This window comes from Camelina sativa, chromosome 16 (genome assembly GCF_000633955.1).
Source record: "Camelina sativa cultivar DH55 chromosome 16, Cs, whole genome shotgun sequence".
NCBI classification, from domain to species: Eukaryota; Viridiplantae; Streptophyta; class Magnoliopsida; order Brassicales; family Brassicaceae; genus Camelina; species Camelina sativa.
In genome coordinates, this window is record NC_025700.1 from 13645368 (window position 1) to 13654244 (window position 8877).

Here is an 8877-nt window from a genome sequence, read left to right on the forward strand (position 1 = left end):
AAGTGTTTTTGTGAAGCGTGGGAGAGATTCAAGGAGTATATGAGGGACTGTCCTCGTCATGGCTTTTCACAAGAGAATCTTATGAACATCTTCTATGGAGAAATTGACCAGAAGTACCAGATGGCACTCGATAATGCCAGCAGAGGAGATTTTTCTACTAAAACTGTTGTTTAGGCAAACCTCTTGATCGAAAACCTTGCAGCGAGTCACATCAATCATAGTCATGAGTATGATCGTTCTTTGCATGTTGTTAGCTCTGTGGATACAAATGTTATTAAGAATCTCGCTGCTAAGGTAGACCTTCTTTTGAAGAGAGATCAACAAGCTGTCAACATGTGCGACGGGCAGACAAGTGTTTATCAGCAAGTTGGAGTAAATTCAGGTTTTGAGCGGACAGAGGAGTTGAACTATGTAGGAGGACAAGGGAACTATAAGAATCATGGATTTAACCAGAATTATAGAAATCATCCTAATCTCTCTTACAGAAGCACCAATGTCGAGAATCCTCAAGATCAAGTGTATCCTGGATTTAATAGCTCAAATTTCCAAGGATACCACGCTCCATCTGCAGCTCTACAAGATGACAAACTCGAATTGATGATGCAAGCACTGTTGGACGGCCATAAGAAAAGTTCTGCTGAGATTAATGTCAAGATTGATAGCATGTACAATGATTTGAATGGGAAATTTGAGAGGTTGAGTTCACGTGTTGATTCAATTGATAAGAGAGTCTCTGCTATTTCTTCTAGCTCTAAGAACAAAGAGTCATGCAATGCTATAACACTCCATGATGGGATTGAAGATGAGCTGAGTTGTGCTGTGATCAACTCATGTTTGGCTTCCGCAGAGCGAGGATCGATCAGTCTTGAGCGTAGATTGACCAGCCCGATTTATCCTGATAATTCGAGTTTGATCCCCAGAGAAGTTGGATCGACCGATCCCCCCTATAGAGCCCGTTGTTGTTGTAGAGCCCGTCTCAGAAAATTTCACTCCTTCTGTTGAACGACCGTTCCATGCAAGAATGGGGAATTACGATTCATCTGCTCCTAATATGAATACCAAGGAATCACTTCTTGTGGAACCAAAGCCCTATAGGCCACAAATTCCTTTTCCAAGAAGACATGTGAAGAAACCTCTGGATGAAAAGAAGTATGATCGGTATAAAGAATTTATGAGTGAGTTCACCGCTGACATTCCATTTACAGAGGCAGTAAAGCATATCTCTTTGTTTAAGAAGGTTTACAATGATGTTTTGGTTGAAGAAAAGGATTGGTGGAAGTTAAGGCGTTTTTGTCTCTAGAGAAGAAGAACATTCCTTCTCCATCTTTGAAAAGATTACCGAAGTTAGAGGATCCAAGAAAATTTGTTGTTCCATGGTCCATCTTAGGAGTTGATGTTCACATATTTTACCTTGTCTTACCTTAGTTTATTTACACATTTTGCATGTTTTACTAGCTTGTTAGGTCATCATTGAGTAGTTTTAGGGCTGTTTATGCATTATGGTAGATTTGCATTGCATTGCATTGTTTCTTGCATAAACAAGTGATTTAGGACCCAATGGAGCATGGATAAGTGCTGAGGGAGAGTGAAGCCATCAAGAGAAGCAGACAAAGGAGCTAGAGCAGAAGAGAATCAAGGTCTGGGAGTTCACTCGACCACTACACTCGACCAGACACTCGACCATGTGCTGAGAGGGACTCGACCGACTGAAAGGAGCAGAAGAAGAGGTCACTCGACCATGCACTCGACCGACCACCTGGTCGAGTCAACCGAGCCGCCTCTCTATTTTGTCTTGTAACCATTTTAGGGCTTTCCTACTTTTCTATATATACCCTTTGTACTCTATGGCCGCTGACAAGCCACTTTACAGAGGAAGAATATCACAAAAACCTAGTTTTTACCCTTTTTGGGATTTTAGCTTTTAAGTTTACATCATCAACACTTTTAAGCTTTTTCCTTAGATTTATGTACCTTGTTGCTTCTGTAACTTTTTGGGTATTGAGAATCTAAGTTTATTTCCTTGAACAAAGTTGTAGATCTTCATCTTATCTTTCTAATCATGCAAGTTTCATTGATTTCTGGGTTTATGATTTTGTTCATCATGTGTTATTCATCTGAGTAGTGTGTTAGGATCTTAGGGATGGATTAGGCTGGATGAGAGTTATGGTAGTTTAGACTGACCAAGATTGATTGTTTAAATATCTCTTCTGGATTAGGCATGCTCTATGCTGTTCTTATATCTAAGAGGGTAAGAACAGATCCAAGGTTGTTTAGAATCATACCAATGTTTAAGCTTTTGGATAATACTAATGCTAGAGATTACTGCTCCTATCCCAAGATATTGGTTGTGTAGGAAGGTTTTTGACATGTGATGATCTGGATCTTTATGCCTGCTTTTATATGCAATAGCTAGTAAGAACTAGATCTAGGAGTATTTAAGCTTGATTGTTATTGTCATGAGAATGGATTAACAAGTACTGGAAGATCATTGTCTAGAGATAGCTCACTGTTGATTGAGATTTGTTGGTCAGTTTAGATTAGTATAGCTCAAGTCCAGCCCATGAATCTATCCCTAGGACGTTATGTGTTTATTGATTTCTCTAGTTGATTACTGTTACCCGCTTTCTGTTTGATTTACTTTCAACCAGCTATGTTTGATTGTTAAGTTCTGTTTCTGTTCTTCGTAGCTTCCCACTCGACCTAGTACTTGATCGAGCATACGATCGAGTGCCTACTCGAGTCCGTTTCCCAGTTCTTGCTTTATGACCTGCATCCTTCTAGTTTCATTCCTGTTTCATTGCATAACTTAGTGTCGGTTATTACCTTGCATTTAAACCATCATCTTAGTAGTTTTACATTCTGCATTTACATTTTTGTCATCAAACAGTTACACCAGAACAATTTCATATTTCGCTTAACTTAGATAAGTGTCTACATCTTGACTGCTTGCATCATACTCATTATGGATTGACATCTCTTATACTGCAACTGCATAAGAGAAATTGAAACCTCTTGCATTCCACCTTATTATATATCTTTGGTTTTAGCTTGTGTCTGTTGTGTGATTGCATCATTCATACATTCATAAGTATTTCAAAACCACACAAAAAGATATATTTCAGGAGTGAACTTTGAGGATTCCCTTTGCGACACTGGATCTAGTGTGAACGTAATGTTTAAAGCTGTCGCAGAGAGGTTGGGGATTGACGATATGAAGGCTTCTAAGGTCCATCTTAAGTTTGCAAATGCTGTCACCACGACTCCACAAGGCTTCATTAGTAATGTAGATGTTCAAGTTGGGAGTTGCTTGGTTACTACAGATTTTCATGTTGTGGAAATGAGCGAGGGTTCTGTTATGCCTTTGATTCTTGGAAGACCTTTCCTAGCAACAATGGGAATAATTGTTGACTTGCCTAATAAGAGGATCACTTTCTCTAACATTGATGATAAAGTCTTCTACAACGCAATCACTACAAATGAAGCTACAAGACATTGTCTAACTGTAGAAAATGAGAAGAAGGTTGATGTCATGATAATGGGAGAAAATGGTGATAAGAATGAGGTCAACGAAGTCCTGGATGGAGACACTCATTTTTCTAAGAGGAGTTCTAAGAAGGTTAAGAAGAGAGAAAAGCGAAGATAGAGAGAGTAATAGAAATATGTTATAGAAACCATTGAGTACAAGGTGAAGTGTAAAGGAGTATCTCGGCCTTTCTCTAAGGTTACAGCCATCCTCACTCCGGAGGTTAAAGATAAAGGCCAAGAAGCAATGGATGATATGATGAAAAATATTCTCGAGCTTAAGATGACGAATGGGAGAGCTTGTTTTGACACAAGTTCTCATCCTCCCATCACTTGAAACCTGAAACCACGGTCAAGCTATAGACCTTAAGCAAGCGCTTATGGGAGGCAACCCATGGGATTTGTGCTGGCTTACCCTTTATTTTATTTTTTTTTGTCTTAGGATTTTGGTTTTGTTTTTAGGATTTATTACTGTGAAATCACGTATGATGTTAAGTATTTTCAGGAACAGGTTCCAAACGCAGAAGATGCGAAATTTTATTTTTGTTCTAGGAGCTTTGGATCGATCGATCCTCCTTACAGATCGGTCGATCCCGTTGGTTTGCTATGGGTATCTCCAAGTTCAATAATGTTTCAGATCAGTTGATCCCATTCCGAGACCGATTGATATCCACTCTTGCCAACACAACTCCGACACCAGCTGCGAAATCACCGGTTTTTGTTTCTTTTCCTTTCTTTTTCTTTTTCATTTTTCTTATTTTCTTTGAGGGATTCGTTCTTTCCTTGGTTTTGCTTTCACACCGGGACGGTGTGAAGTCCGGGGGAGGGATGTCTCCAAGTTACTAATGTCGTTTTTTTTGGTTGTTTTACTTGGATTTTTTTTTCTTTGAGTCTTTTTATTTTCTAAAAAACAAAAATAATAATAACAGAAACAATTGGGTAACTATGATCATTTCTAGGAGTCTTTGCCTTGAACTAACACTCTTATGATTGCTTTAGTACTTTTGATTTTTGATTGAAGCTTGGAAAGAACATGAGCAGAATCAACACGCCCCAAAAGACCCTCACTAACGAGAACTAGAAGTTGATCATGCGTTGTCTCTTGCTTTGAAAGGACTTAACCGGATTTAACTTCTTGCCTTGGGATTTGGTATACATCGGACAAGACTCCTCCCTTCAAGCGTCACAAGACATGCATCTCCTCACAAAGTATGCTTCCCCTCTCTATTCCCTTCAATACTCAATAAAAAAAAAGAGAAAAGAAGAAGAAGAGGATATTGGTAATAAAGAAGTGAACCAAGGGTTGTGCGTAAACCCGTGCATCCTTCGGAATTCATGGAAACCTGTCCAAAAGAAAAGAGCAAAGGATCGATAAAAAAATACAATGATACCCTAGAAAATTAGGAAAAATCGATCCTTTGTAAGTGAGAAAAGAGAGAGGAAAGGAAGCATATGTAGGAAATCTTGGGCATTAAAAGGTTGAGGGAGTCTAAAAGTTCAGTGATCAATATTCCCTCGGTGAGACCACACATTTTCACTAATCTGATTTACAGAGACAACAATGGGGATGTTGAAGGTTCTTTAAGATTGTGGAGTTCGGAGTAGGGAGTATTGATCCTAATCATCGGCAGAGTACAGAAAGTAGTACTTAATTTGATTTGATGAAGAGTGCAAAGAAGAGGTTCCCAAGAATATGTGAGTTTCCACTTTCAAACATTTTCTCTGATCCCGAGTTTTTGTCTGTTCTTGCTTGAGGACAAGCAAAGATTCAATTCTGGGAGAATTGATGTGTCTGTATTTTATAGGTTTTAACCATAGTTTTTAGGTTTGCTTTGAGTCTTTTATTGAGTCAAAGTGTGCTTTTAGAGTCTTTTTAGTCTTTTATGAGTTTGTACAGGTTCTAGGTTGCTTTTGAAGGAAACTGAGTGTTTTGGGGATGAAAACAAGCATCTGGAGCCGATTTGGTGAAGACTGATCGAACTAGCAAGCAGATGAAGCAAACACAGAAAAAAGCATCCTGGATCGGCTGATCCACATTTTGGATCGACCAATCCCGTACCCGAAGCAACTTTTCCTTTTTCGTTTTAAACTCACTTTTAGGGTTTTATTTTACTATTTAAGCACGACGCTTGACCTCTAAAAAGACAACTTTTATTTTACGCTGCCTTTGAGCACTTGTGAGCTTTGGGAGAAGATCTCTAATCCTCTTTAACACTTTGGAGAAGAATTCTGAACCCTTTTTATTTCTTTTCTTTTGCAATTCAATTATGTCTTATTCATCTTTGATTTGCTGTTTCTCTTTCTCTATGGCTGAGTAGTTTCTCTATTGGGTTTCGGGTTTCAAAGGGGTTTATGATTCTCTAATGATGGTTTTTTAGATTGGGGATTGATTTATTTTGTTCTTCATCTATTCTTGTTCTTAAAGCCTAAACTAGATTAGCTACCTACTTTATGATCATAGGTTTAATTCATCGTGGCACCTAAAGTGTTGTTGAGTTGCTAGAAAAGAACTTAGGTGAGCAAGGTGGACCTTAGCCAACGGAAGTTGAAGTTGAGGCACCTTGTGAACTAATCAAACCTGAACTTGTTAATGCTTGCTTGGTTTGCTGGATCCAAACGACGTTCTAGAGTTTAGTGAATTCATTGCTTAGATAGTTATCGTTGCGGAAGTAGGTTAGCTTTACAACCATGATTTGAGTTCTAGAATGGTGTTTAACGCATCCCCATCTAACCACCTTAGTCCGAGATTATATTCCCTATAGATTCCCTATGCCCAATATTTCCTTTTTGATTCAAAACAACTTATTTACTTTCCGTTTTTTAATTATTACTTGTTTCACAAAACTTCCTCTTTTGTCTTAGCTATATTTAATCTTCATAATTTCATAGTGCATAGTTTGGTCTCTGTGGATTCGATCCTAAAGTGTTACGATGACAGCACTAGATCGTGGTTGAGTACACATTAGGTTTTAATTGACCTGTTGATCAATGAAACCCATCAGTAAGTTTTAACTCAGCCATCAATAAACCATATCTCAGCCATCATTTAAAACAATAACTCAGCCAGTAACTATCAGTCTTACCTCACCAAGGGCTCTTATCTCTTCAGAAATAACTGTTTCCATCGTTGAACGTGTACGGTTTCCATGCCATCAAAGAAATGGTATGGCACCATCTTCAGCTGATGCATTCCCAAACCGATCTCCAAAGCATTTGATGGACTCATACTCCCAAGCCTATAACACGGTGTAAACCCACTAAGGGTGTAAGATTTCCCCGTAGGCCTCAACAAATTTATGCCATCAACAAGGGCTTCAAATGCTGACCGACCCCAAGGATAAGTCTTCATTGCTTCATCATCAAAAACTCTTTTGGCACTTTCATATGGAATTCTAGAGTTATGATGCAAACCATAAAGTCCAATGTGTTGAAGAAGCAACAGACCCAACCATTTACGATGATCACGGTTTAGCCATTGCCGGCACACTTTCAGTCCTTCCCTAAGTTCATTTAATGATGGACCTTCCCCACCAGGCACTTTCAAAAGTCTGAAGAACTCTTTGTGTTCCTCTTCAAGTTCAAACCACTCTGTCGGCATTGGGTCTATGTTTAACCCCGTCACTTTAGCAAATTCATTCAACCCAAACCTGATCGGTTGACCACCGACGACAAACCAAAGCTCCTTCTTATGTACCCTTAACTGGTTACATAACAGGAAATGTACTATCTTACCAGACCAGACGAATTGGCTATCAACTACCTTAGAGATTATTCCAATAGGTACATCCTTTGTTTTATCCCAAGCATCCTGTCCTATTGATTCCCTAATCGCAGGGAATTCTCCCATCCTGAAATTGGTATTAATATCTCTAGACTCTAGATTAGAGTTTCCTTCAGCGTATAGTCTTGGGGGGGGGGGTAATCCCTTGCTTGTTCTTCAGGAATAATCACCATCGACATCTTATAAATAATATAATTCATAAGTAAATCATAAAAAAAATCAGCCATAACATAAAACAAACTCATATACAAAGCATAACATAACTCAGCCACAAATAAATAACTCAGATCTAAAGCACAAGAAAACTCAGTCATCAATACAAAACTCAGCCGTAAAGCATAATATAACTCAGCCGCAAAATAAAACAAACAGTAAATCAGCCATCGAATCGAATATATCTAACAAAACTCAGCCGTAATGCATAATATAACCCAGCCGCAACATAAAATAAACAGTAAATCAGCCATCAAATCGAATAGATCTAACAACAAATCAGCCATAAACCATAAAATAACTCAGCCGCAACATAAAACAAATAGTAAATCAGCCATCGAATCGAATATATCTAACAAATCAGTCGTCATTAACGACAGCGACAATCAGCCGTAAACCATCGAAAAAACCCACATTCAGCCGGAAAACTCAAAAATAAACATTCGACACATACCGGAACGAGTAAACGAAGACCTCTTTAGACGAAAACGAATACGACGAAGAGAGAGAGCGAGGACGAAGAAAGAGAGTGCGACGACGAAGAGAGAGAGAGAGAGCAAAGACGGCGAGAGATGACAGCGAGAGAGTGGACGAAGAGAGAGAGAGCGAGCAAAGACGACGAGAGATGATGGCGATGAGAGACGGCGACGAGAGACGACGACGAGAGACGACGACAGAGTTTTTTTTTCGGATTATGAACAGTAGAACCTTTACAGTTTCCCTCTCTTTGATATAAATAAGAACTGTCGATTGATTCTGAAAAAACTGCTTAGTGACGTGGTAAAACAAAAATGATGTGTATTTTAATTTGCTGATGTGTATTTTTGTTTTATTTTTTTAGGATAATATTTGAGTAATTCTTTCTAATATTTTTTCGTTTGAATCCACAATATCACCAATTTATTGTCTTCTTCTTTCTCTCTCACCAATTAAAAATAGTAAATATACTAAATCTCTTATAAGTTTCCAAAATGTAATAAATAGCCAACAAACCTAGAATTAAACTAGTAGCTTTATTAGTTGACTATTAGTGGACCAATGCAGAAACATAAAAGGCAAAAGGATTTGTTAATTTATAGCCGACTCACAAAGACTAGCTCGTCTCTTCATTAATTTATAAGCTAGAACACAAATTTGAGATAGAAAAATACTGTTAATGATTTAGAAGGTCGTGAAGTAGAAAAAAAAACCTATGAATAGTTCCTGTCATTTGCTAGATCAAGTATGATAAATATTGTTGCCCTTACATATGTAGTAACACTTCTATCACCTAAAGGATTTTGGAAAATGAGGTAAAACATTGGAAAAGAATCTTCAGAGGGCCTTGGAGCATTTGTCCCCTGTGCAAAACATGAATATAA